Raw genomic sequence first — 21171 nt, 5'->3', positions numbered from 1 at the left:
TCAAAAACAGCTGAAGGCAACAAATTTAACCCTTTACTTATGGCGATACGATATTTTAAGTTTGTCTCAAAGTTTTTAACTAACAGAAAACAACATCGGAGGTCCTATAAAAAGTATATGTATAATTACAAGGTCTGTCGCAAAAGAAACAGGACTGTTAAAAAAACAACAAAAAATTAAAATTTTTAAAAGTTATATTTTTTTATTCACAGTAGTTTCCTTGTGGATAGCTGAAATGTCCTAAAACCAGTGTTCGTTCATGGGCAAATGAAGTTTTCCAAATAGGTAAAAATCACAGGGTGCAAGACCAGATGGAGTTTTTTGTCAAAAAATCAGTGACAAGCGTCGACCGATGACACGGCGCATTATCGTGCAACAGGCGCCAGGACCCTGCCTCACGGTATTGTGGTCGATCACGACGAATGCGTGACAAAAGACGCTTCATAACACCAAGGTAAAACACAGCATTATCGTTTGGCCAGGTGGACGAACTCTCGGTGCACAATACCCTCGGAATCGTAAAAACAAATCAGCATTGTCTTTATTTTTGACTTCTGAAGACGACCGACTTCTGATCGTCACAGAGGTCCTCACGACCTTCGTGGAATCGCTTAAAACACTCATGCACATTACTACGGGATAGGCACTGATCACTATAAACTTTTTTCATTATTTGAAATGTTTCAGTAAACGTTTTCCCAAGTGTAAAACAAAATTTAATATTTGCTCTTTGCATTTTACGACCGCTGACCAAAAGCTGCTATCACTTTTTGATCGATAACATCGATTGTAGTTATCCAATTGTCTTAAAATTTTTACCAAATGTCAACAAGAGGTCAAACTTTTTATTTCATATACCCACCAATAGGTGGCGCCACCAAAAACAGTTATATTTAAAAAGTTCTGTTTCTTTTGCGACAGACCTTGTATAAATGATCAACATGACGAACTGAGTCGGTTTGTATATGTATAAGCATGCTAGTTCTTTAGTGTTTGAGATATCGATGTTAAATTTTGCAACCGACCTTTTCTCCTTAAAAGGCGCATCGTTTGTCGGAACCGCCAATATCAGATCACTATACTATATAGCTGCCATACAAAATGAACGATCGGAATCAAGTGCTTATGTGGAACGAGATATTTTTATCAATCATCTGGCCGATTAAAGTTCTTGTAAGGGATTTTTTATATTTCTAAAGCGTATTTCAGTTCGGATGCAACCGAAGTTAACTCCTTTGTTTTTTAGTTGATTTTGAATTTGAATAACATGATAAAGTAGCAACTTGTGTATCCCTTTCTTTCGGTTATAGCCACTTAATGATTTTTCCCGTTGAATTATAAAAAAAGTAATACTTTTTAAGAGAACCTGTACTTAATTCAGTGACATTTACTTTGTATAATATACACAAGCACTTACATAGATGTGAAGGTAATCTGAGCAAGAGAAAAGGATTAAAAATTTATCTTCTTAACTGAAGTGTAATATTTTCGAGGGAGTGATAAGTCAAACGCATAAAGTATATACTTAATCCGTAAGCTGAAACACAAAAGCGGTTGAGTACAAAGGTGAGCTCAATACTCGATCAAAGTCTTATTAATTTCCAGCTTATTGCCAGAAAAGAAAACCAAAAAGTCGAACGAATTCTATGCAAGTGTGAGCACCCAAAAACTGCTGTCGACTGGGAGAAGGTTTTGGTATTGAGGTGAATTCACAACGCTGTGAATAGAAACATTAAAAGGGATTAGCATGCGGCGTAGTGTGTGACATTGCATGAGCCAGGACACTGGAAGTACTACAAAGAAGGTACAAGGTGGCTGCAACCCTGAAAGCAATTGCTGACACGGCCACAGCGATTGGCACTTGAAAGCGCCGGCGGCTTGTGACACGGGTGTTGGTGGTGGCAACGCCGTTGCACTTAGTTATGCAGATGCAGCGAATGTGCGTGGCAGCCGCACAAAGGCATGTGCTCCAAGCTGGCGTTCGGGACGAAGGCAAAAGATTGCAATAAAAATTAATACGAAAAGGAATTTCCAAATATGTAAAAAGCAAAAAGTGCCGTCACAGCCACATACTCATACACCGGCTGCTTGCGTATGCATAGGGGCATGTGAGCGGCTTGCAACAGCTTGCGCCAGCATGGCTGGCAGTTGTCAGCTTTCAGTGGCTGCCGAGCGGCAGTCTCTATGCCACAGCACTTTTGTGTCCTCGCTGCACATATTGCCGAAAAAAGGAATTTTAAATTATCCTTTGAGTGGAATACTGTCAGGCGAAAATTTTATTTTATTTTATTCCCCTCACCGCTTTGGCCGCCCGCCGCTGCCTCTCTCGCGCGCATACATTTTATTCCACATTGGCATCTTTATTGATTATTGATGACGCCAAGTGGCGTTAGTGGCGCGCGGCGCTGCGTGCAACGACATTAACGCCATTGCATCAGCTCGTATAAAGTCACCATCACACACATACAGGCGCATCGTGCAGCGGTGCAGTTAGCTTCAAGTTTGTGAGTGGAGCGTCGCGCTATAAATTTTATTTATTTTTCATCCTTTAATTGCAAATGAGGTGTTGACAGTTGACATATAGCGCAATGACACATGCACACACACACACACGCACGCACGCATGTACGCGAGCACACACTCTCAGTCATTGGCGCGTGATCGCACGCAACCGCAGCACTTCCGGTGCGAACGACATTTAATCAAATTTGTAAGACACGTTGGCATTTCGCTCGCTCCGCACAAAGTCACTTCCATTCACGGAGATTGCTCGCAGATAAGTAAATTGAAAATGCAATTCAGTGCGTTATTTTAACAATGTCTCCTGCCTCCGCGCCCTCACGCAGTCGATGTCGGCGTTGCTGCCGCTGCCACTGCCGCAAACGCAGTTGTCGGTTAGTGTGCGGCGCGTAAACACTTAAGAGCACTCACCGCATGCCCCTGTGCCGCGCGCCCCGCTCGCTTTGCTTGATTACGACGCGCATTAAAGCAGCGCTTGGGCCTCCGCCGTGCAAATGTGGGACTTATCGCATTAAAGTGCTGTTTTTCTTTGCACTTGCCGTGCTTGTTGCTGCGTACCGTTGAACTTTCACCGATTTCATATGAAGCCTTCCATTCGCATTGTGCGCGAAAATTAAAACTATGGCGAAACTTAGTTAACTGCACTCTCTCATTTAAATTAGCTTGATGCCGATTTTTTGCCACACTTCTACTTCCATTAACGGCATTTATCAGCTGGCAAGCGCCTTAGTTCCCACAGGTGCTATAATCCGGTACACTGAACAGTTTTGGGGAAACCACTAAGTACAGTTTAGGTCTTTCGCTGAAAGGTAGTATTTAAGCGCAATAGAAATCCGTACAGATTGCGGCTGCTGGCATTCATTTATGTATAACGGTAAATACAAAATCGGTTCGTTACAAAACATATTGAATTCTGGGAGACTTCATTTCATTCCAATCATTGTTCGAACGATTCAATTTTTTCTTTCATTTAGCAAATTAGAGATTAGTAGCACTTTTATGGTGTGGAGCTAATACGTTTAGTCAGGTTTCTGCCCCAATTGTGGGTGTGAGTCTTCGCTTTCTTAAATATATACACTTTTGTTTGTAAAAATTGACGGTTCTATTAAATTGTGTAGGTTTGTCAGAGAAATCACTAGAAGATGGCAACTGCAGCTGTCGCACAAATATTGAGCCATTTTTATTTCAACGGTAACTGAAAATTTACACCTTTAGTCGAGTTATGCACCCTATAATAGGTATGTGACTTGACTTAAACAAACAATAGACTTTACTACCATTTTTGAACCGCTTTTGAATTTCAGGGAGCTATTGGTTTGATGATATCATTACTATATTTGCCTCGGATCCATACATTTAAGGGAGAAGTAAAAGAGAAATATTTGTGAGTTATTTAATGAAAGTTTCCTTTTTTATAGTAGGAGGAAGCATCGAAAATCGGAGTGCGTAACTTTAATTCGCTAAACCTAACATACTCTCAACTCAAGACTCTCGCAGGGAACCACCGGCTAAGTATTAAAAAATCCGTGAAAAATTCCTGCCTTGAAGCCCCAATTTTCGAGACCTTGGTTACTGATGTGGAAACTAATTATTGACAGCGTTAAATTTTATATTCTTTGGCTAGGTTAGGTTAAGAGGTTGTTACTAACAGTTATGTCACTTTGATAGCTTAGGACGTCGGTTCGTTGTGTTACTTAAATACTCTTGAATACTGGATCACAAGACCATTACACATCGATGATGCGTCTACAAATATTGTCAGTTTCGGCTATATCATCCGGTTTGCCGAAGGTAAGGCTACCCATATGCTTCAGACTCAGTCATGCAAAAGCTGGACAATGGAGGAGAAAGTGGCGAGATGTTTCCAACTCACTCTCTTCCATGAAGCTTTGCAAACTAGGGTTCGACCAGATTTTTAATGGATGTCTATTAGACAGTGTCCAGTAAGAACTTTAGTCGAGTTCTGCACTCTATAATAGTTATGTGACTTAACTAAAAAAATACCTCAAATCTACTGGGGCTAGCGTTGCCACCTAATAACATACATACAAGTTTTTAGATAGTACGAAATACATCCATACACATTCTAAATTTTTGAAGGTCCTCCAATTTCACTTCCTATCATAAGGTACAAGGCTCTGAGCTACTAATGTCTACAAAACCGATAAAAATCACAAATTACAGTATTTATGAGCCCCACATTTTTTCTCAAAGTGTGCGCTTAGTGCCAACCGGTATATTGCCCTTCTTTTGCAAAGACAACAATTCAGCGCTGACATTGTTGCATTCCCCCTTTTGCAGCGCTCTCGAAGCGGATTTGCGGCATGCAACTACTGAAAGTAGATAAATGTAGGTGAGCACTTACACAGTCGGTACACATAACTGCACTCAACGCGATAAACATTTCACATAATTATTTTAAGGATTCCACATTTACCGCAACCCTTGCAGCGCCGCATTTCTCGCTTTGTGCCACATGCAACACTAGCCCGGCATTGCACTCATTTATGTTTGCTATTTATTCCTGCGTTGCAACACACCGCAGCTGCTTATCTAACGCCGGCACACGCACACACGCTGCTAGAGAGATAAATATATATCTATGTGTGTGTGTGTGTGGCTGTAAGTAAGTGCGTACTTAGTTTGAAAGTTGAGAATTGTGGCAAGTGCTAATGTGCGAAAGGGTTAAATATTTTACGTTTGCAGAAAAACTGCAAACGCACTTGCAAAAACTCACACACATACACACACAAGTGCAAATACACATGGCACACACACAGAAGCACATAATTTCGCTTGCAACAGCAACGGCTGAAAAACTTGGGAAAACCAATCTGCAGCAGCAGCATTTCATAATGCAATATGCAACGCGTTGTTGTTGTTGGTGGTGTCTGCGTGTGGCATACAAACGAAAATCCATAACTTTGACAAAAACAACAACAAGCGTATCGACAAAAACAAAATGTGTCATTGTTGTGCTGCGGCTGCCGAAAGCAAAAGCGAATGCGAAGGAGCATGAAGCTGCCACATGGGAAGCACAACGCCATGCAAAATACACAACAACCATCACGCACACACACACACGCACACATAGTAATCCATAAATTAGGGTTTTATTTCAGTTAAATTTCATTTGCAGTTTTACAGACATTTTCGGATTCTTCGCTCGTGCGTTTATCTGTGTGTGTCTGCTTGCACGAATCTGCTTCTTTACATGTGTCTTGGTGGCCATAAGCAGTGTTGCACACGTGCGCCTTGTATTTCACAGCGTAAGCACATGCGCGCCCGCCCACACACGCCTGCACACACAGCTGCCAGTATATCGACAAATAAGCCCTGCTGAGCTGGAAATACGACAAAATGACAATTTAGCCGAAATTCGCTCCTGTGTGTCTGTGGCAAAGCAGCTGCTGCAGCCTGCATAACGGTGCATATGAGCTGCGTTGAATATCCGCATTTGTTGTGGCTGTATTTACACTTTCCGCAATAATAGCTGTGCCTTGGCTTTGTGTGCGTCTGTAGCTGCTCGTTTGGGTTGCTCATACGCCGTGTTGGGCGTGCGAAGTTTCCACCACTGTTGTTATGTTATTTGCAGTTTATTGCTCCTGCGTATGTGTGTATGTGTGTGCGTGGAAATTGTTGGGTGTTGCAATGTTGTGGTTCGCCTTGTAGTTTTGCTGCCAACAAATTAGCATTTATTTTAATTAGAAGACTACTAAAATTGCCATATTAAGTGCTCATCGAGCGAACTTTTACACGTTCGAGATAAATGTTGGTTGTTGTGTTTTACCAAACATTGGATAACTGTAAGTTTTTGATCACACTGCGAATTTTTTGAATAATCTAATGCAACAAAGTGATAGTAGAGCGTACTGTAGAGATGAGAAGGGATTTAATGACACCACTTACAGATAACTCGTTTTAGAAATGAAAATATATTTGATGTATTGTAAGTGAGGTTATATCTTCTTCTTCTTCTTCTGTATTGGAGTAGACACCCCTTATGCGCTGTGGTTATTCTTTCTTTTGCGTCAATTGGAGATTCCAAATGTACCCAGGTCCTTCGCCATCTTTCCAACGAAGTGGAGTTCTTCCTATGCTTCCCCCGACAGGGACTGCGTCGAAGACTCTAAGAATTGTACACTTTTGTAATAGATTGTACCTTCTTATTTCTTCTGTAGTTCTTGCATTTTGCAGCTCTGAAGATCCAATAATTTTCTCCAGGAGCAGATATAAGAAGTCGCACGATAGGAAGTCTGCCTTGTCTGAAACCTCTTTTGGCATCGAACGCCTCGGGGGTCCTTTCCGATCTTTGACGGAGTTTGTTTCATTGCTCAACGTCAGTTTAAAAAGGCGTTGTTGATACTTGAGCCCTGAAGCCACACTAAGTTTTTTACAGAGTAGAAAGAAGCATCGAAAGCCGGAGTGCGGAACTTTAATCCTGTAAGCCTAACGTACGCCTAACTCAAGACTCTCACGGAACCACCGGATAAGTATTACTTCATTGGAGGGACAAGACATTTAAGTCTTCTCTATTGTGCGGACTGGCGGACGCCTAATCTGTTGAATTTATCAGTCGACATGACACATGTCCTTAAATTATCGACCGTAAAACTACCACCGGGTGTGGTTTTTAGTTTTTCCTTGTACTTGAAAGCGAGGGCAGTAAAATAATACATGTTCAGAGTCTTCTATATACTCTACTTTTCACGGGAAGCCTTTTACACAGTATTCTCGATAGAACATTATATGCGATGTTGCGGAGGCTTTGGATCCAACCTTCGGGCATGCTTTCATCCGACCAAATTTTCCAGAGAAACTGATGCACGCTTCTTATCAGTGCTTTGCCCCCATATTTGAATAGCTCGGCCGGCAATCCATCAGACCCCACCACTTTGTTGTTCTTCAGATGGGTAATTACTATTCGAACTCCTTCATGGTCTGGCAACGCAACGTCTATTCCATCGTCATCGATTGGGGAAGTAAAGTTTTATACTAACATTAAAGGCATCGTAAACTGATTCCTCTTAGATAGCTGACTACACTGATCCTTTGTGATACCTAATACTCATAAGTACTGATAGAAAGGGCTTCTATGTTCGACTCTAGACCGGAAGGTTATCACTATATGAAGCGCTAGAATGCTAGAGAACAACGGATTCCCAGCGACATAGTCGAGACAAGGGTATTCCCTCTTGTCAGCTCATCAACTTTGCTGTTTACATTGTGTCACTTAAAACCTTGAACTTCGATTTCATAAATCAATCTTTCTTTTCTATTTTTCTCCTAAAACAAACCTCGAGAATTCATCCTCAGAACAAGCTTCACCTCGACGTCAAGCAGTTCAGCGCAGTTCGCAGCGATTTAACTCAATCCATGCAGTGAATTATAGTGACACAGTGGCTTGCTGACCCAGTGCGAGATTTATGGCTGACCAATACACTGTTATGCTGACACCTACACACATATGCACAAGTCACCCACACATGCAGAGTTCTATTCAAATAAGTGCCTTGTGTACAAATATGTGCTTAAGTTGAGCGTGAGGAAGGTATTCGTTTTTCGAAGGGGGATAAGGAGGGTGTGTGTATAATTTTGTGTGGCAGTGACAATTGCTGCAGCAAGAAAATAGCTTTATTGTGGAAAATGAGAAAAATAGCCACAAGTAAATGCCATAAAGTTTTTCACTTACACACCGGAAATGGCCAAAGGATGACCCCAGCAACTGGCGTCCTTCCTCACTTGTTAAGGATAATGTACGAGCGCAAAGCACAAAGGCAGAGCTAGCTTATAATATGTGGAGGGTAGAACGTCATGTATTTGGCGCAAATATGCCTGCTATGGATTTTAGTGTGAGTAATTATTAATTTATGATTTAATTAAATCAGTAGAACACATCTACACATAAAAAATAGAATTTAGAAGTTCAAGGACAATGACTTTTTCTAGCTTGGTGCTATGAAAGGAGGAAAAGTTATAATATACTATATATTTGGCTATATTGAAATTATTTTAATTATTAAAAAATTCAACTTTAGTCACATCAAAGTTCGAATTCAATATAGAAATTAAAAGGTTTCCATACAAGAACTTGATTTTGAACGGCCAGTTTGTATGGAAGCTATATGCTATACTAAACCGATCTGTACCATTTCTTCGAAGATTACGTAATTCTCTTAAGCAATAATTCATGTCAAGTTTCGGAAAGATATCTCGTCAAACAAAAAAGTTTCCTATACAAGAGCTTGATTCCTGTTGTTCTGTTTGCATAGCTGCTATATGCTATAGAGATGCCATCTGAACAAATTTTTCACAGATTGCAGGGTTGCTGTAGTTAATGAGCAAAAGGCTTTCCATACAAGCACTTTATTTCGGCTATCCACGTTGTATAGCAGCTATGTGCTATAGTGACCCGATCTGAACAATTTCTGGGAAGATTGTATAATTGCCTTAAGCAATAACTCATGCCAAGTTTCGCGAAGATATCTCGTCAGATGACAAAGTTTTCCATACAAGCACTTGATTGCGATCGTTCAGTTTGTAAGACAGCTATATGCTATAGTTAACCGATCTGAACAATTTCTGCGGACATTACATTGTTGCCTTAGAAAATAACATATACCAAATTTCGTGAATATATCTTGTCAAATGTGAAAGTTTTCCATACAAACACTTGATTGCGATCGTTCAGTTTGCATGGCAGCTATATGCTATAACGGTCCGATATCGACTATTTCGGCATAAGAGCAGCTTCTGGGTGAGAAAAGGACGGGTGCAAATTTTCAGATCGATAGCTCATAAACGAAGGGTCTACTTGGCGTTTATATAGTAGAGAGACGGGCATGGCTAAATTGACAGAGCTCGGTTTGGTGATATAATATGTACAATATAAATGTTCTCCGATGTTCATTCCTTCGACGTCTGATCAGTGTTTAAAAATTTCTAGTATTTTTCACTTGCATCTGCTCGTACCCTTGAATGGTAGTGAACCGTTTTGGAAGAAGAGTTGACCAATGGGGTTTCTAACTACAAACACTTTATTTACTTTATTTTCGAGTTAAAGAATTTCCATGATCCATGCAATTTTCCACTTTCACTTTTATTTTCTATTTCCTGTTGCTTATAAACTACACTTCACAGTGCTTGTTGTTGTTATTGTTGTTGTTGTGAGTCAACTATTGTCCCTATTGCCATGCTGTTTAGTTGTCACAGTGTTTACACGCGCACTGTAATACATTTTAGATGAGTTGAAACAATTCATTTGGTATGTAAGTTGCCACACACACACACACATACACATTTGCATGTAGTAGCCAACAGTTTTGTAATTTTTCTCAGTCGCTCCGCTTAGCTGACACATTCGTAAAAATGCTGTAAAACGTGCGCTTTCATTTAATTTTACTGCTTTTATTATTCCTTCGTCGCTTGCCTTTATTTTCATTAAATATATGGCGTAGTGCAAAATGCAGTCGGAGTGTGCAAATATTTTCACTTGCCTTGCAATGCGCCACTATGTGTGGGTGTGTGTACAATTTGCAATATTTACTGTGCATTTTCTCTAGATTTCTTTGCAAATAATTTTCTGCAGTTTTTTCGCTTCGCATATTCCGGCATATGCCACGCAAATGCATACATATATATATATATATATGATATATATGTATATATGATTTGATATACATATATGTGTATATATACATATGTATTTATGTATATAAGAGTGTGTGCGTTCATTTGCGAATATTTGTGTGCAAGCTTAGCTTCGGTATTTGCGATGTATTTGCACTGTCATGTGCCTCGGCGAAAATGACACCAATGTTGTTGGGTCAGTTGTCCTCTTTGCATTTTCTATTTTATTTTATTTTACATTTTATTTTTCCAGCGCCGCACAACTTTGTTCCGCTTCCGGTTTCGCTTATTTGCTTGTCGACGCACACATACACAAATTCAAGCAGCAAATCCAAACATATGACTCATAGCAGCGCTGAGCGGATAAAGTAAATCATAAAACTGATTCACTGCACTTACTGCGGGCAAATATGAGAGTCCTCCATTGAATTTCATTTTCGAAATCACTTATGTTGACCCAAGATCATGATAAATTGTAAATTGAATTTAAATTGTGTTATCATTGCTTTGATGGAGTCTACTTTTAGGCGCATGGAGAGTTCTACCCAGTGGAGAATTGTTAGCAAATTGTATTTATATTCTTCCTTTGCTCAAAATAACCATATTTCTATATGTAAGTACGATGTTTATAAGTTCTTGGGAATTAACTTTTCAAATAGTTGGCAACTCGTATGGAAAATGCGACATATAGCCATTTATAACATCAAAAGTCGGGTCTCTCATCCAAGGCTGTTTCTTCTTTTTATTGAGTGTGCTTTTTACTATGGGGTCACAAACTCAGCGCACAACCCTGGGGAGGGATTTTTCGCCTTCTCACTCTAGCTCGCCTTCAAACGGATGTGTTTTGGCTACCCAGAGAATATTTAATCTAAGACCGTAAGTCGTGCGCTGCTTGAGCCATATGTTAAAGAATCGTTTCTGGCCACTACCAAGTGTATGAAGTGTATGAAGAGAGAACCTTAATACTACATGCAGAAGACAATTTCAGCAGTTCAAAAATAATAATTTTGGTGTAAGAAATGAGAAGACCACCGAAAAAGTTTGAAGACGCCGAACTGCAAGCAATATTGGATGAAGATGGTACTTTGAGTCAAAAGCAAAGGGCAACCATGTTAAATGTTGCAAAACAAACAATTTCAGACCGTTTGAAAGCTATGGGAAAGGTCGAAAAATGTGGCAAATGGGTGCCACATGAATTGAATGAAAGAAAAGTGGAAAATCGAAAAAAAACACTTTCGAAATTTTGCTTCAGAAACCCGAAAGAATATGAGTTTTGCATCCAATTGTGACTGGCGGTGAAAAAAGGATTTATTTTAAGAATCCTAAACGAAGAAAATCATGGGTTAATCTGGGACAAACAGCAACATCGCCTGCAAAACCAGATCGATGCGGTAAGAATGCTCTGTGTTTGATGGGATCAGTAGCATGAGGTATATTATGAGCTTCCAAAACCTAGCAAAACTGTTAATACCATTCGCTACAGACAACAAATGATCAATTTGAATTATGGCATAATCGAAAATGACCAGAATGGGCCAGAAGAGACGGTAAAGTCATAATTTTACACGACAATGCACCTGCACCCAAGCCAGAATCGGTACAGGATACAATCAAAGTATGTGGCTGGGAACTGTCACCCCACCCACCGTATTCAGCGGACTTGGCTTCTTTCGATTATCATTTTTTTTCATCGATGGGACACGCATTGTCTGAGCAGCACTTTGATTCCTACGCAGAAGTCGAAAATTGGGTGTCTGATTGATTTGCTTCAAAAGACGAACATTTTTATTAGCATGATATCCACAAATTGCCAGAAAAAAATGGTCAAAATGTGTAAAAGGCTGTGCTCAATATTTCGAATATTTTTTTTACTTTCCCATTCAAAATTTGTATTTCATTCTCACAAAACAAAAACGCTCATTTCATACCTGGTAAAACCTCCTACAGGTGATAATAAAATTGTTGTTAAAAATGTAATAAATTTAAAGCAAATTTTTAAAAGATGGCAACTCTTTCCAAAAAATGTTCAGTTATAAATTCAACGCTTTTCAATTTAACACACGCATTTTGTAACGATTCTTTATACAAAGTTTTTTGGTATAACATTTAAACAGGCTCTCTTAAGCTCTCTTAAGGCTCTGCTTCCAACATAGTCGTATTCTGGGTACTGCCATTATAACGGTTAGGTTCGGTTAAAAGTTCGGTTTTTGCAACAAAAGCCATTAAATAACCAAGTGAACTGCTAAAATAAACACCGGTCCATTAATATGTCTAAAATTCCTAAGTATTGTTCATGAAAACCCACATAAATCGACAGAGCGCTTTGACATTTTAGTCTGTCACAAACTTTTTCAGGCTGCTCACATCAATTCCAGTCAGCTGGTTAAAATTCACTTGAGTCAAGGAAAATATGATTACCTCGTTGTTCCAAAATCAATCAACCCAACTCCCGGACTTACTGGGGTATTCAAAAATCTATCAAGCAAACCATGACAAATTAGAAGGAAGATGCAACTTTGACAAATCGCGTCCTCCAAAATCTTTACCCTCCCTTGAGTGCCAATGAGACTGTGTCCAGTTAAAATAACTATCTTTGCGGCGATGTAAGCCTGGTTAAGAGAAGTTTAATAGATCTTTTATGTGATACTCTGGGCCAGCAGGCTTTCGTTATATAACAAGTGCTGGTTGCTGAGCTCTCACGAGTTAAGGAATGTATTCCTTATAATAGTAACAAACATCAAAACAACGTTTTGTTTCAGTAAACAGAATGCAGAAACAACCTTGAGTTAGAACAATTGAAGTGCACTGTCACTACAACAAATAATCCTAAACAAACAAGTATCAAAACAACATTGAGTTTGAATACCACAACCTTATCTTAGAACAAAGCAATTGTATCTAAGCAAGCAATATATATATAAACAAACCTAAACAAATAATATAATCTGTATCTTAACAAACTATCAACTAGTAATAAGTAAACATATTAGTTAGTATAAATAGAAGTAAGAACCATGCAATAAGTGAGTCTTAAGAGTATAAATAAAGAGTACACATTTCGGTGCAGCTCAAAATATATTCTTTTGACTCATTTTTACTTATGGTAAAAATTAACTGGGGGCTCAACCGGGATAGCAAATTTATTTGCTATACAAAAAGCCAGATTTTATTCCGAAAGGAATAAATCAAAAAATTCCACAGGAAGTGGGACTTCCAGCACTAAATGCCTGAAAAAAGTGCAGAAACAAATGGCAATGGATATAAGTAGAAGTCCTGTAACAGCGGACAATACTTCCAGAACGAATCAAAAGCAGATCCCGAAAAAACGGACAGCGGCGAATTCAGCAAGATTCACAACAGGCCCTGGAAGAGCGGACAGCGACAATTCCTGAAAAAGTGGAACAAGGTAAAAAAGTATAGGCCCTGAAATAATGGATAATACTTTCACCAAGATTCGCAATAGACTCTGAAAAAGCGGATAACGTTGAGTCCTGAAAAATCCTGAAACATTGGACAGTTAATTATCAGTTAGGAAGAAGCAAAGATGGTCCAACTCCAAGCACAAGTAACTGCATTGATGGTAATTATAAACAAGCAACAAGAGGAATTTATACAAATTTATCCTCAATCGAAAAGTGAAAATTTCCATAAGCAACACCAATTACCCAAAAAAGGCACCGAAAACAAGGCAAGCCAAAAAGGAAAATGGTTGTTGAGTTCTGGAAAATTAACGCTAATTCAAAACGAACTAAAAGAAGACATCATTTGAAACACGAAAAAATAATTAAGTATATAATATAGAAAGATATTAATTATAAACATAAAAAATTTTTCACACATATACGAAAAGTGAAAATTTTCACAAACACAGCCAATAATTCCAAAAAAAAAGGCACCGAAAACAAGGCAACCCAAAAAGGAAAATGGTTGTTATATTTTAGAAAATTATTAAACTAATTAAACACTAAATTATAAGAGAAAGGAAAGCATTATAAGAAACATGCAAAAATAATTATTTACTATATAATATAATATAAAAAGGTAAACTCAAAAAATTAATCAAACACATAAAATAATTAATTATTATAAGCCGACATCAAGCCTAGATGTTTTGAAATGAGGACATTTCATTTTAACAGAGGGGAGAGTTAAGGAATGTATTCCTTATAATAGTAACAAACATCAAAACAACCTTTGTTTCAGTAAACAGAATGCAGAAACAACCTTGAGTTAGAACAATTGAAGTGCACTGTCACTACAACAAATAATCCTAAACAAACAAGTATCAAAACAACATTGAGTTTGAATACCACAACCTTATCTTAGAACAAAGCAATTGTATCTAAGCAAGCAATATATATATAAACAAACCTAAACAAATAATATAATCTGTATCTTAACAAACTATCAACTAGTAATAAGTAAACATATTAGTTAGTATAAATAGAAGTAAGAACCATGTAATAAGTTAGTCTTAAGAGTATAAATAAAGAGTACACATTTCGGTGCAGCTCAAAATATATTCTTTTGACTCATTTTTACTTATGGTAAAAATTAACTCACGAGACCAATAATTCCAGCGCTCGAATGCATGAAGATTGGGAAACCTCTGCTTGTTCTCATACTAATGGAATTCGGGTAAGGCTGTCTTTTCTTGCAACCTCACTGCCTTACAATTTTCAACAATTCCGCTGTGGTCAGGCACTCAGGGAAGTTTAAATAGAAAAAGCTTGATGTTTCTGTCAGCGAGCTCAAGGATTGCATGGAAATTCTTATATTGAAGTGAATGCATACCTCCCTAAAGGAAGCGGCACTTCGAAGCAGTTCAATGCAGTTCAATGCTGCTTCCTCGATGGCTTTTGTGATCTGAAACGAGAGTGGATTGAGATCTCCCGTGAGAATCCGTGTTCCTTCAATCTTGCCTTTGAGCTTCGATCAAGCCGTGAAAAACTCACTGTGATTCTTTCCCAGCCCATCCACAAATCCCTCAAAGGTACGTATGCGGAGAAGATGCTACCTAGAGGTTGGCTTCGGTTCAAGTTATCAAGGATGCAGTTGAAGTGAGAGAGGATTTAGAAATGTGCCTTTTTAACACCTATAATTTCGCCAGTTTTCCGCTGATACAGATAAGAGGCGCTAGTTAAGCGAGTGTGCTCGGAAAAGCGCCATCCGTCAGACAATTACTCCTTAGAGCAGTTTTGTAAAGCCAAAGTTAAACTTGTGGTGAAAAGCCCCACCGCTGCCCAACTTCAATATAAGACAATAAATTCCTTCCACAGCCTGTCCTCCACATTGGGGTTCCGTGATAGGTTTCTATTAAGGATAAGGTCCAAGTTCAATAGATTGAAATCGAATTCGTATTCCCCATTTTTTTCAAAGGAATTCCACTTAAAAAGGAAAGTGAATTTAACTACTTAAGAGGAATGTCTATCGCTCCTAGGGTACTGAGTTTAACTATTCAAAATTTATGAAAAAACAATTACTGTATTGTCTGTAAGTAGTAAGCATGAAAAATTTGAATTTTTACACATTTCCTAAGATGAGAAAATTCTCCTTCTCCCAAATTTATTAGTGAAAAGTTTTGCTTTTTTTATCACCCTCCAGAAATGCGATTTATATTTAATTTTGCGCTTCAAAAACGAGTTGTGGCTGAGCAAAAGATTTTGTCAAATACAACGCAAACACACTTTACTCGAAAACCCCTTTCCTACATACATACATATATGTATATCATACCGTTTGCTCGTTACGCAACCATCGCAGTGAATGCGCGCAAGCCTTCTTTGTGCCAGCTCAGCAGCGCTGACTGCTTAACAACTCAGTGGATGATAATAAAAAACGCCGAGGATGAGCAGGATTAAGTGTTCGCATTCATTGTATTTACTTTGTGTGAGCGCTTTGTTCTGCGAAAGTATCGCAAGAAATTACGAAACTTAGTTAGTTTTGCACAAACAAAGCGCCGCGCCAATGAGCGTGAGCCAACTTGTAATTCATGTGAATGCCACAGCTGTGTTGTTGTTATTATTACAGTTGTTGCCATTTGGCTACGATGTATGACGCTTTTTCCGATTCCACTTAACCTCTCAAACTCGCCGCCCAACTGGCACACACAAAAAAGGGATAAGCGATAACGAGCAGCAGCAGCAGCGGAATGGGTGACAAAAACTGTGAAAAGATGTGATGAGCACACAAACACACACACAGATATGCACAAACAAGGCGATTAGTACAGTTTACGCATTTCTTGCGCTTTGCGGGCTGTGCGTTCGGCGTTGCCAGGCCAACGGGTCGTATGAGTAACGATTTGCTATGTTGGCTGCGTGCGCGCTTAATGCGTCTGTCAGCACCCGTTCACACACACAACCACACAAATGCACACACACATATATATAGAAAGCATGTTTGTGTGTCGGTGCGCTTCCTGCCGTTGCGTTCGTTTGCTTGTCTGCTGTCGGGTTGGCGCAAATTAATAGTCGGACATTTTTATCACACTCACTTCGGTGAAACGAAAGTGCGAAATATTTTCGTGAATAATCGGATTAGACATTGCGGAAATCTTAAGCATTTAGACATTTCGCCAGACAACGCGCACGGAAGGTGCTTAATGCGAGTGCTTATAGCATTATAGTTTAGAAGTTTGCTGGCAGTAAGACACTCTTTGTCTGCCGATGTGTGGGTGTGTGTGAGTGTGTGTGGCCTTGTCTTTTGGGACTGTGAATGATAATGAGCTCAGTTGAATCAAAAGGATAAGATAAAATGCCGTTGAGGTAGACAAATTCAGCAGCTGCTTAATTGCAATGCCATTTGATGGCGGCTCATTGAGGAAAAATTGAGGCGACGACTGAAGACTGAAGAAAAATGTTAAAGTAATGAAGACTCGAATGAAAAATTGGGTACTCATTTTATGTACTTATGTAATGGTGTAAATAATGTCTCACGTATTTGCGTAAATGGTTTATGATTAAAGTTAAGAACGTCAACTTAGAGGTATGGAGTATATAAACTTAAGAAGTATATGTTTAATAAAAAGGAACATTCTATATAGAGAACTGTTCTATCAAATATTATCTACTTTTAAATTTTTTACACTCAGTACGAGATATTTTTCATATAAATAATAGTAACAGATATTCTTCTTTTCTGCCTGGGTCGGGTTGATGGTCCAAAATTTTTTTTTGTGGACATTATTGAAATAGCTTTCCTCAAATTAGAATAGACGAAATAAAAATCATTATTAAATAATAAAAACCGCGATAGAAAGATATCTACCAACTGATCAATTTTGACCCGGACTGGCCCAAGAATAGTACAATCTTTTTTATGTTAGTGGGAAGTTTGATCTCCATATGTCAGTTATTTATGTTGTGTTTTCAGCAGCTGCTTATTCAAAGAGCGAAAGAGCAAGTTTATTTGGCATTTTTTACTGTGGAAAAAATTGGACAACAAGTTTCCTTGAGATTTAGTGCTGTCAATGGATTTACGGCTACGTAATCGTTGAAAATGTTGCATAAGTGTTTTGGTGAGTATACTTTATCACGAGCAAAGGTATTTGAGCGCAACAAAGCGTTCAGTGAAAATCGTAAATTCATCGAAAATTTGCTTCAAACGAGTCGTCCATCTACCCCTGTTAGGTTAAGCAAACAATGCTTGAAAGTCATCGTGTCGACATCAGAGCATCTTAGCTTCACTTATAATTGGACTCAACACATTTTGGTTGATGTTTACGAAACGAAGCGTGTCAATACCAGACTCAGACCAAAACAACTGAATGTTTTGCAAAAATAATTTCGAGGAGAGGTCGCAAAATAAATGCTTGTAAACGTAACGTGGTTTATAAATATGACGTCTAAAACTCTTCGACAATCTAGCGAATATGGCACTTAAGATGAACTGAAATTAAAAAAAAAATAGCTGAACGAACTGAAGACCATCTCAGTCGAGGCTTATAACAAGTGTATGGGAAATTTAATTAAGCATTGACATTTTTGTATTGGCTCAGTACCCTATTTGGTAGCCATGAAAATTTATTATTTTTTAACAGTCCGAGTCAAATATGATCGATGGTAGATTCTGTCTGTTTTTCGAAGGTTCTTGAAACAAGTAGGTTGTCTGTTATATTTCGAGATTTGTCTACACCAGTGTTGCAATCTGGTAACTCACAACTTTATAGAAAGTTTGACATTTTTGATTTTATACATACTCAGAACATTTTGATATGCGAGCATTATTTGCGTTATTTACAGTAACATAAAATATTCATTTCGGTCAAAAAATGGATTTAAGTCGTGAACATTTTCTCGGTACTATTTTTTTCAATTCTCAACATTGATTACCTCAGCAACAGTATATTATGAACTTAATTCAATTTTTCGTGATGAAGCTCTTTCAGGTATTAGTGTTCTATCTTATGGTGAACTCCATCGAAGTGGTAGATCACTCTTAAAAAGTCAATATTTTTCGACTGAAGAGACGGTTGATGCATGTTTTAGAGATATCTCATTCAGAGTGTCAAAAGGGCTTCGAAAATTGTTGCAAACACATGCAAAAGCGCATCGATTCTACTAGAGAATACTTTGAAAAACAACAAAGCAATTTTCTATGATGGATATTTGTTTTTGTTCTCCAATCTCGAAATATAAAAAAAGGAAATTCCGAAAAAAATTTATGTAAATCTGAAGGAATTTTCAATGTGATGACGGGAGGCAATAAATGCTTCATTAAACCCATTTGTGTTGTTGCTTGCGTTCACATTAATTATGGCATTACTATAAAATCGACTTAAAAGATGAAAGCACCGAAATTGGTATATTTATATAAGAATAATTTGAGAACATTGTACATTATTTACACTTTTGCCATGATTCCATTATAGAATATAATATGTCGATACAAAGCGTGCCTTCTCTTACAAAAGAAATGTTGGATAAGGAGAGTTGGATATGAAGTTATAGATATGTTAAAATCACTTGTGTTTTCTTATGAATTTTCTGTTAATAATCCATTCGTATTCAGTTATCACTCACAACACGCATTTTCATTGATTGAAATCTTTGAAAAACATATTTTTGAATCTTAAAAACAAAGCAATACAAAACGAAATAGCTGATTTTGACATTATGGATCCAACTGCTTTTGAAAAATTGTAGTTTTTGGGCTATCGAGACAACCTTATATAACTGAATCATGACTTTTGCCAGGTATAATTTAGACGAGTATTTTTTTATAGAATTTCGTTCAAATGAAATAAAAAAGCATTTTGTATTTACAAAAGGCTAATGGATGCGAGTGTACATAGTGATAAAATAGCACACAGAAATTGTAATTAAATTCCTCGGGTGAATGATATTTCAAAAAATATATTTTGCTAACTTGGTAGGACTGTCCTTAGTTACTATGCCAAATAATATGAACGCCATCTGTCAGCCAGTTTGTTTACAGCAGCTGCTTAAGTTGGTACACCTCAGTGGTGCGCTGTGATTTTTTCAATGGATAATTATATCGAACAAAGAATTTGTCTACAATTTTGTATTTCTAATCAAATGCAGAATCGTTATGAATGTTGGAAAAGGCTTATGTTATCAAAAACACAAGCCTACGAGAGGTACAAAGAGCTCAAAGATGGTCGAGGAAACGTTGAAGACATCCCACGTTCTGGACGACTTCGACCTGTTCAATTGATGAAGATATTAAACAATTTAAGTATATGACACTTGAAGATCATCACGCAAGGGCCAAAGAGACGGCAAGAGCGCTTGACATCTCTCGCGTGTCCGTTTAAATGATTTTGATAAATATTTTGGGTTTGACACGTCTGCTTGCTCGACTCGTCCCGATAAAGCTGATTTATTTTCAAAAAGATTACCGTAAACAGGTCTCTTTGGACTTTCTTGAATGTGTGAATTCTTATCCCAAATTCATGGAAAGGATTTTAACTGACGATAAGATGTGGGTTTATGAGTTTGATGTCCAAATAAGTCTACAATCATCGAAATGAAACCGGTTTGCAGTTGATCGAAGAGATAAAACGCTGAAGGAGCTGAAGGCCAACCCAAGAAGTGCTTATGAAAAGTGTTTCGAAGACTGGAAAAATTGGCTAAATTGGAAAATGGAAATTGGTATAAGTGTATTACTTCGGATGGAGACTACTTTGAAGGCGACAAACTAAATATTGTTTGATATTTTGTGTTTTATTTACAATTGCGGGGTACTTTTACTACACACAATGTATGAGTTGAAATACGAGATTTGCACCATAAACTAAAACAAAATTAAATTATTACTAAATTACAGATTTATATTTATAGATATTTATAGATATTAATATTTGAAATATCCATTCACGAGTTAAAGTTTTCAGTGGTAAATGAAAAAAATATTGGAAATTCTGCTTTAAATATTTTAAGTAAATATATTGTATTTTGTTTAGATAATAAATCTACAAATTTGACGAATTTTGGAAAATTTATAATTTCTGATATCTTAAATAATAGCAATCACTTTTTGTATCAAAAATTTAACCACGCATTATATTATATAATAATTTAAATAAATTGGAAGCTGTTAAAGGTAAATTTTTATAGACAAAATTATTGTGTGCCGCTAATGCCCATATATTTGCTTATAAAAACGACGAACTTTTCGCAACAATTCCGCGTCATTATTATTTCATCATAGCGATCTGAAATTACTATCGCACGCACACAGGTGCACAGGTACATACATAGGTGATAGTGGGCATAATTTAATTTGGCATTATTGAGGTCGTAAATAAATTGTTGGCGGCGCGTTTTCGGCTCATTCATTGTTGTCTGATTTCGGTTGTGATGCGGCAAAGAATTTAATTATGCCACTGGGACACGATAGGCGCACAACTACATCCACACACGCACTCACCTCTGCAATTGATAGACGCGTACGTGCAGGACATAACCGTTATGTGTGACTGTGTGGCTGGGCATTTGCACTCGCAGACTTTGCCTTGTCAGCAGCAAAACGCGCCGTCAACAGCATTGTTTGCGTTGC

The sequence above is a fragment of the Bactrocera neohumeralis genome, chromosome 2 (assembly GCF_024586455.1).
Source record: "Bactrocera neohumeralis isolate Rockhampton chromosome 2, APGP_CSIRO_Bneo_wtdbg2-racon-allhic-juicebox.fasta_v2, whole genome shotgun sequence".
NCBI classification, from domain to species: domain Eukaryota; kingdom Metazoa; phylum Arthropoda; class Insecta; order Diptera; family Tephritidae; genus Bactrocera; species Bactrocera neohumeralis.
Note: the sequence above shows the minus strand (reverse complement) of the source record.